This window comes from Nicotiana sylvestris, chromosome 9 (genome assembly GCF_000393655.2).
Source record: "Nicotiana sylvestris chromosome 9, ASM39365v2, whole genome shotgun sequence".
Lineage (NCBI taxonomy): Eukaryota > Viridiplantae > Streptophyta > Magnoliopsida > Solanales > Solanaceae > Nicotiana > Nicotiana sylvestris.
This window is the reverse complement of record NC_091065.1, coordinates 9714286-9734248: the sequence shown is the minus strand read 5'-3', so window position 1 is coordinate 9734248 and position 19963 is coordinate 9714286. Positions and strand designations below refer to the sequence as shown.

Below are 19963 nucleotides of genomic sequence, written 5' to 3'. Positions count from 1 at the left end.
TGTCTTTATTACTTGCACTAATAAGTATATTGTTAGCTTAGGAAAAGCATGTCCAAGTGACTTAATTGCTTTATTTGTTCAACCTCTTTTACCTGAATTCTATGCAGCATGCTAGGATAGAATTACTAGTTTGCCTTAATATGAAATTTGCCATTTTTGAATATATTTTCCTGTTGCTGCTGTGTATTTATTTTGGGACTACGGATGTGGGATTCCGGTAGCTCTCTCTTGTCTGTTTATTTTGGGACTACGGATGTGGGATTCCGGTAGATCCCCTGCATAGTTATATGGAACTATGGGAATGCACTTGGTAGATTCCCCCAGTACTGGCTATTTACATTTGGGACTACGGAACGGGATTCCGGTAGATCCTCGCGCACTATGAGTTGGACTACGAGACGGGACCCTGGAAGATCCATTGGATATGTACATATGGTACTACAGGACGGTATCCTGGGAGATCCCCGATTGTTATTATTGGTGCTGAGCTGTAATTTTTTTCTATGTTTACCTTGTTTCTGTATAGTTGTTGTTGTCCTGTATATCCTGTGTTATTTTACTGTTGTACTTAATTATAATGTTTTGTTCTATTCTATTGACCTTATTATTTTATTTAACCTTAGTAGGGCCCTGGACTTTCTCGTCACTACCCAACCAAGGTTAGGCTTGGCACTTACTGAGTACTGCTATGGTGTACTCATGCCCTTTCTGCACATGTTTTTCATGTGTAGATCCATGTACCGCTAATCAGGCCTACCATCTTTGAGGGAGGCGACCACTATAGAGACTTCGAGGTACATCTGCCGCGTCCGCAGACCGAAGAGTCTCTTTCTATTCTAGCTGTTAGACATTGCCCTTCTGTATTTTCTTCCTTGTTAGATATTCTGGATTTAGATTGTTAGATATTCCAAAGGCTTGTATTTCCGTGAATTTTCGGGTATTGGAATAGTGTACTTGGTTTTGAGAATGTTGTGTTATGTATGCCGAGCGACATTATAACTATTGTTTCCATTCAGTTCTTTTGGTTTTTTGATTATTCTTCTGCAAGTTTCATTTATGTTCTGCATTTGTTAGGCTTACCTAGTCATAGAGACTAGACGCCGTCACGACAGTTCACGGAGGGCAAACTAGGGTCGTGACAAAAATAGACTGCCACTATACAAAAATGATACAAATAGGATGGTCTTTGTATTATTTATATACAATAAACTGTCACTATAAAATAAATATACTAAATAGACTGCCAGTATACAAAACATATACAAAATAAACCGTCGCTATAGAACAAATATACAAAATAGACAAAAAATATCAATTGAACCCATCGATAAATGGCTACATCCGCTCCTACTCAACAATGGTAGTACATTTTTTTATAAAGGCTCTAGGGGACATTGATTATTAATAAGCATTAAAAGTAAAGAGAGTTATTATAGTGCTGGACTGATCTTATCAAAGCAGTCCCTAGTTTGTCTTTGCGGAAACTAAATAAAGAAAATTAAGATGGTTTACTCCAGAAGTGCTCGCCACACTCGATATTAGTATGTGAGTTTCAGTTGCTCCCAAACTTTGCTAGTGTGTGCGCCACTTGGTTTCTTTTGCGGTAGACATGCCTAACTTTTGGTTGGTTCAGAGCTTCTAATAGGAACCTGCAATCATGTAGAAGATTCCCATTAGCTTTATGTGAGAATTGCCATGCAATGATTGTAGTAATACCTGGCTATCTATTTCCTCTATAAACAAAATTATTTTTTGTGAACACAAGTTCTAATACTTTCAGAAGGGCAATTATTTCAGCTTGGATGGGGGATGAGGCCATTGTGTGGTAAGAGAAACTATCAATCCATTGACCTTCGTAGTTTCTAATGATTCCGCCTGCTCCTTCGTTATCAGAGTTTTTTTGGTATGCATCATATATGTTGAGTTTATAGATGTTGTGTGGTCGGGGTTCCATTTTATTAGTGTTTTGTTATCGTAAGATGTTTGAAGTTCTGATTTGTGAGACAGATATATTCCATAGCATACATAATTATTTTCCTAGTATCAATGTGGTGGAATCATTATTGAAGAGGTTATGGTTGCGGTTTAGCCAAATATGCCTAAGGATAATAGGGGTTATTATTGCCATTGTTTGGTAATAGGATGCTTTCATCTGATGTACTATTTTGTTTTATCCAGTCAAGGTGATTTAAAAGTGTTGGTGGCCTGAGCAACACTCTCCATAAGGCCCACTAGACGAACAAAATCATCATGAAGCACTAGGGTGGCTATGAACCTCTCTAGAACCTGAGCTGGTCCGGCAGGAACAGTCTGGGCTGGAACCTCATCATCAAACTCCACCTGAGGCTCTGCTACTGGTGCTGCTGCTCGATCTCTGGGTTGAGCCTTGCCCCCGCCTCGGCCTCTGGCATGGCCTCGGCTTCGTCCTCTGCCCCTCATAGGATCTGCCACTGGGGGCTCTTGCTGCGGCTCAGCTGAAGATACAATGCGTGTTCTCGCCATCTGCGAGAGAATAGAATAGAAGAGTTCAATTAGCATTGAAAGAACAAAATCGCATGACTGAGAAAAATACAAGTGAAACTATTCCTAACTCCATAGCCTATGGAAGATAAGTACAGACGTCTTTGTACCGATCTTCCAGACTCTACTAAGTTTGCTCATGAATTATGAGACCTAGGCAACCTAGTGCTCTGATACCAACTTGTCACGACCCGGAATTCCTACCTTCGGGACCGTGATGGCGCCTAACATTTCACTTTCTTGGCAAGCCAAAGTTAGAGAGCTCACAAATCAACTTCAACAAATTTTTAATAATAGAATTTAATTAAGTCAATCAAAAGCTAAACAAAGTTTGTGGAATATTATAAAACCTAAAGTAACTGAAACTTTTAGGATCTGGAGTCACAACTCATAAGCTACTACGATTTACTACATACAAAATCTGAAAGATATTACAATGTTCTGAAAAAAAACCAGTAAAGAAACAAGTCTAGGAAGAGACTCTAGGATCTGCGGACGCCAGCAGATCTACCTTGGTCTCTCATCGATCAAGTCCAGCTGCTAAACTCGGGGTCAACTCAAGCCAGTACCAAAATCTGCACAGAAAGTACAGCATCAGTACAACCCACCCCATGTACTAGTAAGTGTCGAGCCTAACCTCGACGAAGTAGAGACGAGGCTAGGACAAGACACATACATAAATCTATGCAGTTAAACAATACATGAGCACAATAACAACTAGTAGAAGCTAAACAAATAATAACGGGAGGGGGGGAACATGCTAAGGGGGTTACAAGATAAAGAATCACAGAAGTTAAGAAATTTAAGTAGCTAGTACACTTTGAACCAGTAATAACAAGTAAACACAGCAATGGAAAATGCACGACATCACCCTTCGTGCTTTTACTCTCAACCTCACCAGATAATCAATAAAAACGACACGGCATCACCCTTCGTGCTTTTACTCTCAACCTCACCATATTAATCAAATTAGAATGGCACGGCATTACCCTTCGTGCTTTTACTCTTCACTTCACCAAATAAATCTAATAAGAATGGCACGGCATCACCCTGTGTGCTTTTACTCTCAACCTCACCAAATGAATCAAATAAGAACAACATGGCATCACTATTCGTGTATTAATACTCTCCCTCACCAAAACAAGGAACAATAATTATAGGGAGATAGAAGTGACAACAACAAGTCTTACTTTAACATTTTTTTCCCACAATATCGACCTCAACTTTGAGTCAATACCTAATCAATACCAAAATTCGTACATATGATAAGAACGATCAACATAACAATAAACTAGTCTATACATGGATAATATAATCATGGGAAGCTACAATTTTATGAATAAGACTCACTAGCATGTTATGACTCAACAACAACGCATAGGTACTCGTCACTTCACCTATGTGTTGTACTCAACATTCAAACACATAGCAAATAGGCAAATTAGACCTAATCTCTCAAGCCAAGGTTAACCACGACACTTACCTCGCTTTGCGAGCCATTCAATGCTCAATTACCGCTTTTCCTCTAGTATCCACATCCGAACCACTCGTATCTAGCCACAATTAACTCAATAACATTAATAATTGCTAAAGGACTCAACTAGAATACATGAATTAAATTTCCCAAACCTTCCCCCAAAAAGTAAAAAATCAACCCCGGGCCCGCTTGGCCAAAATTCAAGTTTCGGAACAAAATCTATTTACCCATTCATCCCGAGCCCGAATATGGAATTAGTTTATGAAATTCGACCCCAAATTGAGGTCAAAATCCCAATTTCCAAAAAATCCCTAATTCTACCAAACCCCAAATTCCTACCATGGAAATCCTAGATTTTAGGTTGTAAATTCATGAAATGCAATGGGTAATTGAAAGAAAATGGTGTGGAATCACTCACCAACACTTTGGAGAAGAAATTAGCTTGCGAGAATCGTCCCTAGGTCATTTGGCTTTTGAAAATCTGAAAGAATGAGCTAAGTCCCGTAATGAGATTTTAATAGATGGGCGACAGTATTCATCGCGTTCGCGAAGACATTGTCGCATTCGCAAAGGGCAGCCTCCTAAGGACTTACGCGATCGCGGGAGGCACTACGCGTTCACGAAGGTTTAGCCCGCCTCACCTTCGCGTTCGCGAGACAATTCTCGCGTTCGCGTAGAGTTTCCTGGGTCCCCTGCCCAACCTAGATAGAGCTACGCGTTCGCGTTCGAAGGGTCGCGTTTGCGTAGAGCAACTCCCCTCAATGCTCCGCATTCGTGACCAGGGTCTCACGTTCGCGTAGAGTAAAATCCTCCCCAGCCCAGATTCCCCTTCGCGATTGCGAAAATGGCTTCGCGATCACGAAGCACAAAATAACAAGACACCAGCTGCAGCAAAACACACCAGATTTCTAGGTCTAAAATATCTCGTAGCCTATCCGAAATTCACCCGAGCCATCGGGGCTCCAAACCAAACATGCACACAAGTATAAAAACATCATATAGACTTGCTTGCATGATCAAATCGCAAAAATAACACCTAGAACTACGAATTTAGCACCAAATCAAATGAAATTCTCAAGAACACTTTGAAGTTCCTATTTTTACAATCGGACATGCGAATCACGTCAAACCAACTCCGTTTCTCATCAAATTTCACAAACAAGTCTTAAATATCACAATAAATCTGTACCGGGCTCCGGAACTAAAATATGAACCCGATACCAATGAGATCAAATATTTAACAAATTCATAAAACCATTTAATTTTCTGATCTTCAATTTTCATAAAAAATTCATATCTCGAGCTAGGGACCTCGGAATTTGATTCCGGGCATACGCCCAGGTCCCATATCGATACAGATCCACGGGACTTTGAAAATATGAGTCCGGGTCCGTTTACTCAAAACGTTAACTGAAGTCAACTAAATTAACTTTTAAAGGCAAAAATTATTATTTTCATCAACTTTAAACATAAAAGCTTTTCGGAAATTCGCCCAGACCACGCACGCAAATCGCGGAGGAATAAAATGAGGTTTTAAAGACTTCGGTACGCAAAATCGAGTTCTAAAATATAAGATGACCTTTTGGGTAATCACACAAATGCGATATAACCTTTTGGTTAACATAAATATAACCAAAGACCGGTAAAAAGGGAGAATAAGCACATTTACTGTGTATTCTTCTAATCTTTTTATTTGGGTAAAATTCACTGTGTATACCTAGTCGTTTACAAACTAGGAATAAATGTAGCTAGAGATAAGTCTTTGGCACTTGAAGCAAAACAATAGAAAGGCTTGTAAACTTAATTTGGAGGCTGATAAGGAGAAACAAGTTAGGTATGCCTAACTCACATAGCTAATACTTGATAATAGCCGCAAAAATTAAAATTCTACGGCTATTTGCAAAATTATAAAAATAATTTGCCACAAAAATTAAGTTGATAAAGTTAATTCCTCATTTTAGCTACAATTGCTAGTAATCGTGGCAATAACTACCTAAATAGCTATAAATTTATTGCTACAAATAAAATTTGTTAGCTAATCATAATTTTTTGCCACGAATCAATAGTTACTGTAGCAGTAGTTACCTCTTAGCCACAATAAATTATTTAAATAAAATATTGCAGCTAAATAAATATTTTTGCTTTAAGTTCTAAAAAGTTGTGGCAATAGTTAAATGATATAGTCACAGATTTATTGGTATAATTAAATTATGTAGCTAATTCTTAGTTTTTTGCCACGAGTTAAAAATTACAATAACTATACTAAATTTTTTAACCACAATAAATTATTTGAAAGAAAATATTATAGCTAAATGAATATATTTGCTTCAAGTTATTAAAAGTTGTGTCAATATAGGTTAAATTAGCCAAATGTTTCTTGCTTTAATAGATTTTCGTAGCTAATCATTTATTTTTACCACGAGTTGAAACTTAATATAATAATAATAACCTTTTAGCCATAATAAACCATTTAAATCAAAGATTACAAAATAAATAACTTTTCTTCAAGTTCTAAAAAATCATGGTAATAGTCATTACGATAAAATGATATAACCACGAATTTATTGCTACGATAAATTTTGTGACTAATCATTAGTTTTTGCCACAAGGTAAATTTTCCGTCCTAGTAGCAATCTTCTAGGCACATTAAAAATTTGAAACAAATTTTGGAGTCAAATAAATATTTATCTTCTTATTTGAAGAAAATAAAAATAGTTAGATAATAGTTACTACTATTTGTCATGAAAAAATCAATAGATACAAATTTAAAGTGACGATAAATTTACGAGTTTACTATACTTTAGTCGTACAACTATGATTGTCATTACAATAATAGTATTTTAACCACAATTAGTTATATGTACAAAATTTCATAAGTGAATAACTTTTTTTCAATGACAAAAATAAGAGTTGCTCAAACAATATCAAGTTATAAAAATTTAATTTTAATTGTAAAAGTTATATTTTTCCAAAATAACATAAACTATAGTAATTATATATAGTTTGAAGTATTAATAAAATTTAAATATGCAAAAGTTAATTTTAATAAACCATTTGTATGCCTACTTGTAGCCTCTAAACTTATTAATTTACTTTATTTATCAAACTCATATTTTATTTTATTGCACCTTGTTAGTTTTGGACGTTAATTATATATATTTGGTGTAAAATTTAAAATATATTAACATTTGTGGAGAATTTATGTATGCCTGGTTCTTAACTATTTTTTTTATATAAGTAGTTAGAGTAATTTCTTATATTTCAGTATTTATTTTTAAATAAGTCCTCATAAATTGAAGACTTTAAGAGTTTTTAATAAGTACTTATATTTGCTTTTTATTCGTTTGAAAAGAAAATTATCCGCGCGATATTTTTTTGGTATATGCAGAAAAGTCAATAGTTGCTAAAAAAACCCTTTGTAACTGTTGACAGTGTTGTTTGTAATGCTTCATTACATACTAAGAACTTCACTCACAAAAATTACTAAGAACAAAGTTTACCTTTTTCCCAAAAGTAAATTTCATATTTGGCTCCACATAATGTGTTCAATGAGTCAAGTGAAGTACTTTTCATTGACAAAAAAAAGTTGCTGAAAAATGCATATCTCATATTTTTCTTAGAGAAATCCCATTTCTTGCCTAAACGAAATGCCTATAAAAGAGCATATATTTGCAACAACAGTTTGCAGAACCTATCAAGTCAAATAATCCCCCCTTTAATTCCCTCCCAAAATGCAGTTCTTCAACTTCTTTTCCCTTTTCCTTTTTGTGTCATTCCTCTTTTTATTTAAGAAATGGAAGAATTCCAATAGCCAAACCAAAAGATTGCCTCCAGGTCCATGGACATTACCTATTCTTGGAAGCATGCTTCATATGCTAGGTGGACTGCCACATCATGTCCTTAGAGATTTAGCAAAAAATATGGACCAATTAGGCGAAGTTTCTCTAGTTGTTATTAGTTCTCCTGAGATGGCAAAAGAAGTACTAAAAACTCATGACCTCGCTTTTGCAAATAGGCTTTACTTGTAGCTGCCAAGATTGTATGTTATAATGGGACGGACATTGCCTTTTCACCTTATGGCAATTACTGGAGACAAATGCGTAAAATTTGTCTCTTGGAATTGCTCAGTGCCAAAACTGTCAAGTCATTCAACTCAATTAGACAAGATGAAGTTCATCGTATGATTGAATTTTTTCGATCATCTTCTGATAAGCCAGTTAATGTAACAAAAAGGATTGCTCTTTTTACAAACTCTATGACATGTAGATCAGCATTTGGACAAGAATATAAGAAGCAAGACGAATTTGTAGAACTAGTCAAAAAAGTGTCACACTTAATAGAAGGGTTTGATGTGGCTGATATATTCCCTTCACTGAAATTTCTTCATGTGCTCACTGGAATGAAGGCTAAAGTTATGAATATACACAATGAAATAGATGCCATTCTTGAAAATATCATCAATGAGCACAAGAAGACTTCAAAGAGCGATGGTGAATCAGGAGGTGAAGGTATAATTGGTGTACTGCTAAGACTTATGAAAGAGGGAGGCCTTCAATTTCCAATCACTAACGACAACATCAAAGCTATCATTTTTGTAAGTACTATATACTGCATATTTCTATCTTCATTATTAGTACTCCTTCTATTCTATTTTTTGTGGAACTTGTTTTTATTCTATTCCATAAAGAATGACGTCTTTCTATATAAGAAATAATTTAACTTTAAACTTCTTATTTTATCTTTAATGACATGTTTTTATAGCCACGGGAATTTCATGACATATTTAATACCACAAGTTCGAAAATCATTTCTGTCTTTCTTAAACTTTGTATCTAGTTATACCGTGCCATATAAAGTGAAATTGATGAAGCATTATGATTTATCTTTAATACTAACGTTCTCAAATTGCATAATTAATTTTTGTACTTAAAGAGTCACTTTAGTTAGCTTTCAATTAGGACAACTAATCTTACTTTCGTCATAAAATTTACACATTTGAAAATTACAACAAATGTTATTTCAATCACCACAACTTGGCATTAGGATAACGAAACAAGTAGCAAAATAACATGATAATTTTATTTTTTTTTTGGGTTTTTGTCATTGAAAATTTAAAAGTTCCTTTAGGTGTAGAATAAAGGTAGTAGCACAAACGTAGTACAAATATGTTATTTGAATATTTCAGTAGAAATTTGTCAAGAAGTTTGTAAGAGAAATGAATATTGTAACTTCCTCGAAAATGAAGGACCTCTTTGGTGGGGGAACAGAAACTTCATCAACAACAATTAATTGGGCCATGGTCGAAATGATGAAGAATCCAAGTGTATTTTCCAAAGCTCAAGCAGAGGTAAGAAAAATCGTGAGAGGGAAAGAAACTTTTGGTGAAATTGATGTCGAGGAGTTCAAATACCTAAAGATGGTCATTAAAGAAACTTTCAGACTCCATCCTCCACTACCTCTTTTGCTTCCAAGAGAATGTAGAGAAGAAACAGACTTAAATGACATAGAAAGTTTTAAACCTGAGAGATTTGAATACAACTCTATGGATTATATTGGTAATAATTATAAATATCTTCCCTTTGGTAGCGGAAGGAGAATTTGCCCTGGAATGTCATTTGGTTTAGCAAATGTTTATTTTCCACTGGCTCAACTGTTGTATCACTTTGACTGGAAACTCCAAACTGGAATCAATCCAAGTGAACTGGACTTGACCGAGGCGCCTGGAGCAGCTTGTACTACAAAGAATGACCTACACTTGATCGCTACTCCTTATCAACATTGTCAAGAGTGATCTCATGGCGTCAAACCTTTTCTTAAAAGAAGAATCTTGCAATTGAATTTCGTTGTCAACCCCACCATTGTACTTTCTTCCTTTGCTGTTTTGGTATTTACCTATTTCTAATATTTTGTGTCTTCTTTCATATAGAAATATGCCACTATAGTTTTCGACACAAGCTGTCCAATAAGATTTTCTGTTGTTTTTATATTTTGGAATAGAATATACTTACATCCTTGTATGATGAAGAGGAGATCAATTGATGGTGTCATCATATTCTGTTTGTATACTTTTGATCTTTTGGGCTATGTGAGATTTTAAGGTGGTGAATCTATTCCTTGTGAGGTAGGATTTTATTTACCTGTTTACTTGTATAATATGGATTCCTTATGCTACTAAATATGTTACCTTGTATACTTCAAGTTTGCATTGATGCAGTTTATATATGTACCTCCATATTTTCTTCATAGCAATTTTTAGAGCTGGTTAACTGAACAACACAATAAAAGCAAAAATGAACTAGTGATCACACTGGTCATCATAGTTATGATTGCTTATCCAAGTTTAAAGCCTTTGAGAAAAATGGTAAGCATATGAAGTTAAAAAGGGTTAGAGAAGATAGGATTTAGTGTACATCTCAAAGAAAAGAACCCAAAAATATTTGGATGTCTAAAAGTAACCAATAATCTGTCTTGCAAGCTAAGGTGAGAGGGAGAAGAACTGTTTGATAACGGTTGCACAAGGTATATGACATGAGACAAATCAAATTTCTTCACCTTGAAAGCTTTCCAAGGAGGGAAAGTGGCATTTGGCAACGGTAAGAAAGGTGAAATGATTGATGTAGGTAAAATAGGAAAGCCACTCTCCCATGCTATAGATAATATTTGTTTGTTAATGGTTTAAGGCATAATCAGTTGAGTATCGCATATCTATGTGATAGAGGCAATAGGGTTGAATTCAATTCTGATGGTTGCACTATTGTGGATGAACTCGTAGGGCCTATAACGAGTTCTTAAAGTTGTCTTAAGAATATCTGATGCTCTTTTCTTTAATTAATGGTATCCAGAAATCAAGTTAATCTTATAAAAGAAAACACTATATAATTGATCAAACAAGTAATCAATACGTGATAAAGAATGCTTGTTGTTTATGGTGACCTTGTTCAACTATATGTAACCAATATAAATATACGTTGACTTGTCCTTGTTCTTCACAAACAAGCTTAGAGCATCCTAAAATAAGACACTTCGTCTAATGAACCCCTTGCTCAACAAGTCCTGTAACTGCTCATTTACCTCCTTTTGGCAGGAATCATCTTATAAGTTGGGATTGTCACGGTCCAAAATTTTCACCGAAAACGTGACGGCGCCTAACACCACTTTCTAGGAAAGCCATCAACCAATAAGTAAAAACGGTGTCAACATAATATGTAAATAAAAGGACTTATTCTTTTGAGTGCATGAGCTCCAAAGAATAAGTAAATACATGGTCTGAATAAAATATAATATTGTCTGAAAGACTAAACATTGTTAATGTGAAATAAGGAATGGACGTCAAAGCCTGCAAAGGGATCAACAGTGCAACCGCAAATCTCCCAGCTAATCCGGATCCGGCTCACGGGTAACTACCACGATCAGCAATACCTATATTTGCACACGAAGTACAAAGTACAATATAAGTACAATAAACCCCACATACTCCATAGAAAACACACCTAATGTCGAGCTAAAAGCAGTGACCAGCTTGGCAAGGTCCGAGGAACTAAAAAATAATAGCCTATGAAAGAGAATAGCTCAATGATAACAGACTCATAGCAATGCAATAAGAGAAAAAATGGGCACGTTTTTCAGGTATAATAATCAAGGCACAAATATTATATAATTCACTTAAACGGGTATTTAACAGGATAAAATTGTAATATCAAGCTCTAATCCTCAAGTACAGTTACCAAGTACCAACTAGCGTGAGGGATAATACAACCCCATGCCTGCATGTCAGTCATACATGACAGATCAATAATTTTTTTTATAGTTAAATCATCAAGTATAAACAAATATCAGCACATTCGTCCACAATGCCCAAGAAACATACTATAGGCACGCTCACAGTACCTGGCTCAAAGCCAATGGACCTTGACATACACATACTCAGCACTATACGAGTGCGTGACATAAATCCCTCTCAAGCACATATGTATGATCTTGTGCTTGCATCCACAGTTAATACCTGACTTCGGAGGGACATGTCCTTGCCCAAGCATCATTTAGATCTAAGTCAACGATTAGTATCATCTAGCCCAACATGGGGCTGATGCACGCATCACCTTAATATTAATACCACTCAGCTTAATATCGAGCCTGGTGTATGCGTCACCTCAATATCAATGCCAATACCACTCTATGACCCAAAATTAGTCATCAATTCTCTCAGGTCTCCATATGTTAGTATCTCACAGAAACACAATTCGATAAACAACACGGAATATAACCACGTGTCACAATTCAGCTCAAACTCATGTAACATACAAGGAAACCAATAATATGTGAGATAACATATCAAAATTGTACATAGAAAGAGATATAACACGCGAATATAATTATCATGACTGAGCAGTATAACTCAGCTAAGGTAGATAGCACAATATAGAAAAAATATCCCTACCATATGTCTCAAACAATTAAGCAGACATCTTAGACATGATTTCTAGCATGAATATAACTCACATAATCATATAATGAAACAAATATGATTACAAAGCTGCATGATAGTAGAACAAGGCATATAATAGCCTATGAACTACTCGGATCATGAGTAATTACGGTGCACGCATATTCGCTCGTCACCTCGCATATACGTCACCCCCTAAAACATAGAAAATACAATAACCAATGGAAAATTAACCTCAAATTCAAGTTTAGACAAGTTACTTACCTCATATGGCTAGTATTTAACCTCAAATTGTGTAAAACATCTCGATCTACCTCTCCAATCTCACAAATCCAAGTCAAACATTATCCAAGGACATCAACAATGCCATAGGAAGTGATCCTATTCTATTAAGCTTCGATCTTTGAAGAAATCCCCAAAAGTCAACAAAAGCCAACCCAGATCTACGTGCCCAATATCTGAAACAAATACAAAAATTCGATGACACAAGACCTGCCGAGTCGAAAAATATGTTTAATTTTCAAAACATATCCCAATCGGTACTCAAATCTCCAAAATACACTCTCTTAAAATGCAGGCAAAAACCCCAAATTTTCTTTTAAAATTTCAAGTTTTAGGTGTAGAAATCCTCTGGTAATCAAGATATAAAGCCAAATCCAAGTGAAAATTGCTTACCTCCATTGTAGTAGTGAAATTGCTCTTCAAAATCTCATCTACGTGAAGTCTAGAGATCAGAATATTAAATAATAGGCAAAGTCTCGAAATTGGAAACATAAGTACTTTGCCCAGCAGTACTCATTGCGATCCTGGCCAAGCTATCGCGATGGCAAAGCACAAACAGCCTTCGCCCAGGATTACTTCATCACGAACGCAAATGTCCGTTGGGAACCCGATCGCAAACTTACTAGCCTTCTGTGTACGCGAAGCTTCCTTGTCGTGAATGCGCCCATCCTCTTGCGAACGCAAAGTACAGAAACCTCCAAAATTACCCTATGTGAACACGACCCTTTGACAGCGAGCGCGAAGATCAACAGAAAAACAGAACATCAACAATCATAAAGTGGTTCAAAAATAACCCAAAACTACCCGAAACTCACCCGAGCCCCACGGGACCCCGTTCAATCAATCTAACAAGTCCAAATACATTATCCAAACTTATTCAAAGGCTCAAAACACCAAAATTAATATCAAACCTAAGAATCGTCGAACAAGATCAATCTCTTAAGTTCATAAACTTCCTATTTTGAACCAAGCGTCCGATTCAAATCTAACCAATCCGGAATGAACTCAAACTTTGTACACAAGTCCCAAAAGACAAAATTGACCTATTCCAGTTCCTTGGATAAAAATTCGACCTCGATAGTCTCAAAGTCAGCTCCCGATCAAACTCGTGAACTCTTCAATTCTTCAAATTGCCAATGTTTGACAAATAGAGTCGAAACCTTCTAGGAACATCCAAATTCAAATTCAAACATAGGCTCAAGTCAAAAATCACCATATATAAAAACTTATTGAAACTATCAAATCCCGATTCTCCGATCGTTTACATAAAAGCCAAACTTTGATAAACTCTTCCAACCTAAATCTTCCTAATTGAGAATTACTCTTTTAAATAAACTCCGAACCTCTCAAAAATTAAAACCAACCATATACGCGAGTCATAATGCACAATGTAAACCTTATAAGGTATTCATACCGAAATTCATAATACGATGAAGTAAAACACATGCTAGGTCCTTCGGAAATACATTTTGAACTTACGAACGCCTAGGATCATATCAAGTGTCAGAGTCTAAACACTAGTATCCATCACAAATGAATGATAACCCAAACTACCCTTAGTCACCATCCGTTTTGCCTTCATAAAATAAATAACCTTGCCCATGGAGAATCACTAGAAGAAACTGCCACTCAATAATTACCATATCAGAGAGAGCAAGTGTAATAGTCTTGACATGGGAATCAAGCATAACCCGACATAATTACAACTAATTCATACCTAATATAATATTAAAGTCCACAGGGCAAGTGTAAAAGCAAAACACAGATTTAAGGATTTTAAACTTAAGCCTAATAATTATCTGATCTGGAGAATACAGATACTACAATTAATGCAAGTCATGAAAGTGACTAAGTTGATTAAGGAAGGCAACCAAGACAAAAAGTGTATCAGTCATTGCAGATGGTTGTGCAAATCAACTGATGATGATTTAAATTGCTATACGCAGCCCCCTGCAAGATTACTTTAGATAGCGGAATTTTCTATATAAGATTGGAATCCCCATTCTACTTAGTACAGAAGGAATTCTCCTATCTCTAGAAAAATAAAGCTACAAGCAATCTCTGGCATATATATTGATATTGACCCGCCTCTACAGGAGGTGGGTGGCAAGGGCAAAGCTACGTAGCCCAAAGGGTGGTCAACTGACCGTTTTTATCAAAAAATTACATGATATATATCGGTAAAAATTTAGATTTTAGTGGTGATATAACATATATTGAACACCGTTTATCAGAGATATTTTTCACTTGTTTCAAGTTTGAACACCCTAGATGAAATTCCTGATTTCGCCATTGGTGGGTGGAGATCAAGAGAAGTATGGTCGGGCACATCATACTCTTCAGGTATTGTGTCATGTCAATTTCCATAGTAAATTTTTTGTGTATCTGCGCTGGGAGGTGCAGGATATTCTATTAAGGACTTGAATTTCAGGAACTATGACTGAAGAGAGCATGTACCTCACTGTAGGTTGCTCAACCACCAAGGAGATATGGGAGTACTTGGAGGAACCCTACCTTCAAGCAACTAAGGACAAAGAGTTCTGACTTAAGCTTGTAGAATATTAAGTTAGGAATCAAGAGACTTCATGAATATTTGAAAGAATTTAAAGAGATATGCGATGAACTTGCAGCCATAGACAAACCAGCAGATGAATCAATTTGTCAATGCACTTAGAGGCTTTGGCATGAGAGAAGAGGAGGAAGAAGTAACTCAGTATAACTACAACATGGCATTTGCTGCATAAAGAGGTAGAGGTTGAAGAAAATATAATCAGAAGAGAGGAAACACAAACTATAATTCAAGAAGAAGAGGTTTTAGACCTGCATGACAAGGTAACACCAATGAAAACAATCAGTATCTTCAACAGACAAGGTAACACCAATGGTAAAGAGGCAGTTTTCCAAACAATTAAAAAATTCAAAGTCATAGAGATGGTGAGTTCAACAGTACTGAGTTTGTCAAATATTTGGAAAACTGTGGGTAGGAACCTAGGTAATTGTATTCCAATCAAAGAGCTGACGAAGGGGATGAGCGAAACAGGGAGTCAACCGTTAGACAGTTGTCTTGCCCTAGTACCCCGAAAAATGGAATATCTGAGAGAAAATATAAGTACATAGTGAAAACTTGTTTGACACTAGTGTTTCATGCCAAACTGCCTCAATATCTATGTGTTGAAGGTTTCCTGATTGTTGTGTTCTTGACAAACACACTGACCTCATCAGTTCTGAAGAATGTGATTCTCTTTGTAAAACTTTATGGTGCTTTGATCACGCTCAACTCTAGCCCTAAAAAGGATAAGCGGTCACTGCAAATATAATCCGGTCTAAAAGTCTGGAGTCGAATCTCACTGAGAACTAAGGCTTAACTATATCTGTTTAATATCATTAAAAAGACAAGTTTGAACAATTTTCTAAATTATAAAGATTGAGATTTATATTTCTAACTAATTAACTAGGAAATACTAGAAAACGGTAAAATTATCAACTAACGAGACAAAGGGTTGGAGACTAAATTAAGGAGGTTTAGACTTATGATTTCCCCAATTGTCGGAATCCTTCTACCTATGTTCCCTATAATTTTGCCAATGTATTCTCTACTAATCGTGAGCACGTTAGGTGGCGTAATTCTCTCTCGAGCAACTACAACAATTTACTAGACATATTCTCTCGAACTATGCTAGTTGGCTTTATCTAACTGCTCATTATGACCACGTCAAGGCTTTGTTATTTCTAAACCTGCCTTTAAACCCATTGTATTGATTTTTCACATACGTTAGGAGTGACGTTGTTCAACAACTACCTAAATATGTACTCTCTCTCGAGCACTACACACTAAATAGACACAGTCAATTGATGGTCATTCAATCAACTACAATAAACACGTAGTTGAAAAAGTAGAGAAATCCAACGGCTCAATTATATAAAATCATAACAAGAATTTATCCTACAAAAGGTTCTATCAAAACCCTAGATAACAAATTAGCTATTCATAATAGTATGTAAAACTACAACAATAAAATTCATAACCACAATGAAAAAATAGGAAGAGGAAAGAAAAACTCGTAGAAGAATTCTCCGCCTTGCACCTATTGTGTCTCTGCCTCCTTAGGTCAAATCTGTGTCAAACATTGGTCTCTCCTCCTCAAAATACCATTTTCCCATGTATATATACCAAGTAGGATCGGGCTTAAACAATTATACCTTCACCTACGTGAAAAATGACATGTTTCAAGGCTTGGACGTCCGCGACCACGGCCCGGGCGCGGTACTTTCCTAGTGTATTTCCTCATCCTGCCTCAGGTCCGTGGTCGTTGTTCGGACTGCATTTTTCATCCTGTTGCATTTGGAATTTGAAAACACGTAAAACATGTAAGTTGTATCCTTTTGAGGTAGATTTTCAACCATATATTGTGGAGCCCAAATGGAGTTCTGAGCAAACAGTTATGTTTATTTTACTAGACAATGCACAATATGCCTACTCGATTCTTCGTTTTATTGCTCTATCATCCGTTGATCCCCAAATACGATCCCCGCTTAATTCCTTGGGATTTTACTCAGACTTTATATCTCCAAATCACTTGAATTCATTCCATAACATCTACATAGCTCGGAATCACTCCTAGAAGACATAAAACACATAATTAGTGCAAGACACTAACGATTAATTAAAGCTTAAACTCAATTAAAGTGCAGTAAATTTGAGTGTAATAAGCGACTAAAATACGTAATTATCGCCTATCATCATGCTTCCCCAAATTATAATATTTTAAAAGTCTTTGGTCGCATATTTTATTCATACATTAAGGGAAAGACTCAATTTTCACGAAATACGTACCCTTATGTGCTTATTAGTTATAGCAGTCGCACAAAGGATACAAATGCTTTCATGCACCATCCATGAAACTTTTTATCTAAGCATTTTATATTTGATGAACTTACATTACCCTATGTGTGGCCAGAATAGTCTCACATTAATACCTTAACTCACTTAGCTACCTTCCTTGAGTTCTTTACTAAAGTGCAGGACACTACATATTCAAAAGAGGACTATTGCTTCAGGGAAATGTTGAACACTGCTGAGATAATTAATGGCAACCTTCTACTTGCTTGTGACGATCCGATCGGTCATTTTAATAATTTATGCCCCGATCCCCCATTAACTGCATTCCCCAAGTTTATTTCTGCTATTTTGATTTACTGGGATGTCAGTTTTGAGTTTTGGAGAGTTTTGGGACACTTAGTTCCGAAATGAGAGCTTAAGTGTTGGAAAGTTGACCGCAGTTGAAACAATGTGAAGACTACCTCGGAATGGAAATCCGATGGTTCCGTTATCTCCGTTGGGTGATTCGGACTTAGGGGAGTGTTCGGATTGTGTTTTGGAGGTTCGTAGTTATTTTACGCTTGAAATGCCGAAAGTTGAATTTTTGAAGTTTCCGGTTCAATAGTGAGATTTTGATCCGAGGTTCAGAATGGAATTCTGGAAGTTGGAGTAGCTCCGTAGTATTTAATGTGGCGCGTGTGGAAAATTTCAGGACATTCGGACGAGGTTTGATAGATTTTTTGATCGAAAGTGTATTTTTAGAGTTTTTGGAATTCTTAGGCTTGAATTTGATGAAAAATAGGTGTTTTGATGTTGTTTTGATCGTTACGAAGATTGGAACAAGTTTGAAAAATGTTTTAGGATTGGTTGGCAGGTTTTGTTGAGGTCCTGGGGGCCTCGGGTGAGATTTTGGTGGTCAATCGGACCATTTCATGATGTTTGAAGTTGCAAAAAACTGTTGTGTGTGTTGCAGACCAGTTGTTCTTCACATTCGCGAGTGGACCCACTCGTTCGCGAAGGGCCAGGATGTGGATCTGACGGTTTGGACTTCACGTTCGCGAGGGAGGTCTCGCGTTCGCGAAGTGCTGGGGTCTTTGAGCTATGCGTTCACGAGAAGGGAGTCGATTTCGCGATGGGCTGGGAAGCTGAGCCTTCGCGTTCACGAATAAGGGGAAACATTCGTGAAGAAGGAAAAATGGTCAACATCAATTGGTGCTTCGCGAACGTGAGGCTTTGACGGCGTTCACGAAGAAGGATTTACCTGAGCAGATTATAAAATTTCAAAGTCGAGGGTTTAGCCATTTTTATCAAAACTAGAGTTTGAGAGCTCGAATTTGAGCAAGATTTTGAGGGATTTTCAGAAATATCAATTGAGTAACGATTCCTTACTCCTTTTTGCTTGTAACCCATTAATCTAGACATTAATTCATCATTTAATTTCGGATTGGATATTAAAATTGGGGAAAATTGGAAGAAAGTTCTTAGACCTAGAATTCGACTTTTGATTGGGGATTTGACCTTGGATTTGGATAATTTTGGTATGCATGAACTCGTGAGAGCGTGAGTATTCTAAAAATATAAATTTTATTCGATGGTTGAGACGTGGGGCTGAGGGTCGCTTTGGTCATTTTTCCTAATTTCGCGTATTAGCTTAGAATTTCTTTGTAGAATCAGTTATTTGAAGTGTTATTTACATTATGCAATTGAATTGAATAGATTTGTTCCATTTGGAGTCGAGTACTCGTTGCAAGAGCATGGTTTCGGGTTGATTTGAAACTTGTTCGAAGTAAGTGGCTTGTCTAACCTTGTGTGGGGACCTTCCCCTTTGGATTTGGTATATTTGGTAATTGAAATGCCTTGTACGTGAGGTGACGAGTGTGTACTTGTGCTAATTGTTTGAAATCCGGTTTTCATTAAGTAATCACTAGTATGTTTCCTTTCCTCTTTTTATTACTTGCACTATTAAGCCTGTTGTTAGTTTAGGAAAGCATATCTAAGTGACTTAATTGCTTTATTTGCTCAACCTGCCTTACCTGAATTCTATGCAGCATGCTAGGCTAGAATCACTTGTTACCTTAATATGAAATTTTACCATTTCCGTATATTTTCCTATTGCTGATGTGCAATTATTTTGGGACTATGGATGTGGGATTTCGGTATCTCCCCCTTGCCTATTTATTTTGGGAAAACGGAGGTGGGATTCCGGTAGATCCCCCTGCACAGTTATATGGAACTACAGGAATGCACCCGATAGATTCCCCCAGTACTGGGTATTTACATTTGGGACTATGGAACGGGATTCCGGTAGATCCCCGAGCACTATGAGTTGGACTACGGGACGAGATCCCGAGAGATCCATTGCATATGTACATATAGGACTACATGACCGTATCCTGGGAGATCCCCGGTTGTTAATTTTGTG

At 36.5% G+C, this 19963-nt stretch overlaps 2 long non-coding RNA genes and 1 pseudogene across 2 annotated transcripts; 1 reads left to right on the top strand and 2 right to left on the bottom strand.

The window, feature by feature from the left end:
* Window positions 1–1332: 1332 nt before the first annotated feature.
* LOC104229138 (uncharacterized) lies at window positions 1333–3160 on the bottom strand. The gene is made up of 3 exons (XR_011402459.1): window positions 3032–3160; window positions 2276–2502; window positions 1333–1649 (listed from the first exon to the last, which is right to left on the bottom strand). It is a non-coding gene; the product is annotated as an uncharacterized lncRNA (long non-coding RNA).
* Window positions 3161–7672: 4512 nt separating this feature from the next.
* Window positions 7673–10240, top strand: LOC138877134 (premnaspirodiene oxygenase-like; annotated as a pseudogene).
* Window positions 10241–11105: 865 nt separating this feature from the next.
* Window positions 11106–15869, bottom strand: LOC138877036 (uncharacterized). The gene is made up of 3 exons (XR_011402346.1): window positions 13116–15869; window positions 12705–12898; window positions 11106–11416 (listed from the first exon to the last, which is right to left on the bottom strand). It is a non-coding gene; the product is annotated as an uncharacterized lncRNA (long non-coding RNA).
* Between the last annotated feature and the right edge of the window lie 4094 nt (window positions 15870–19963).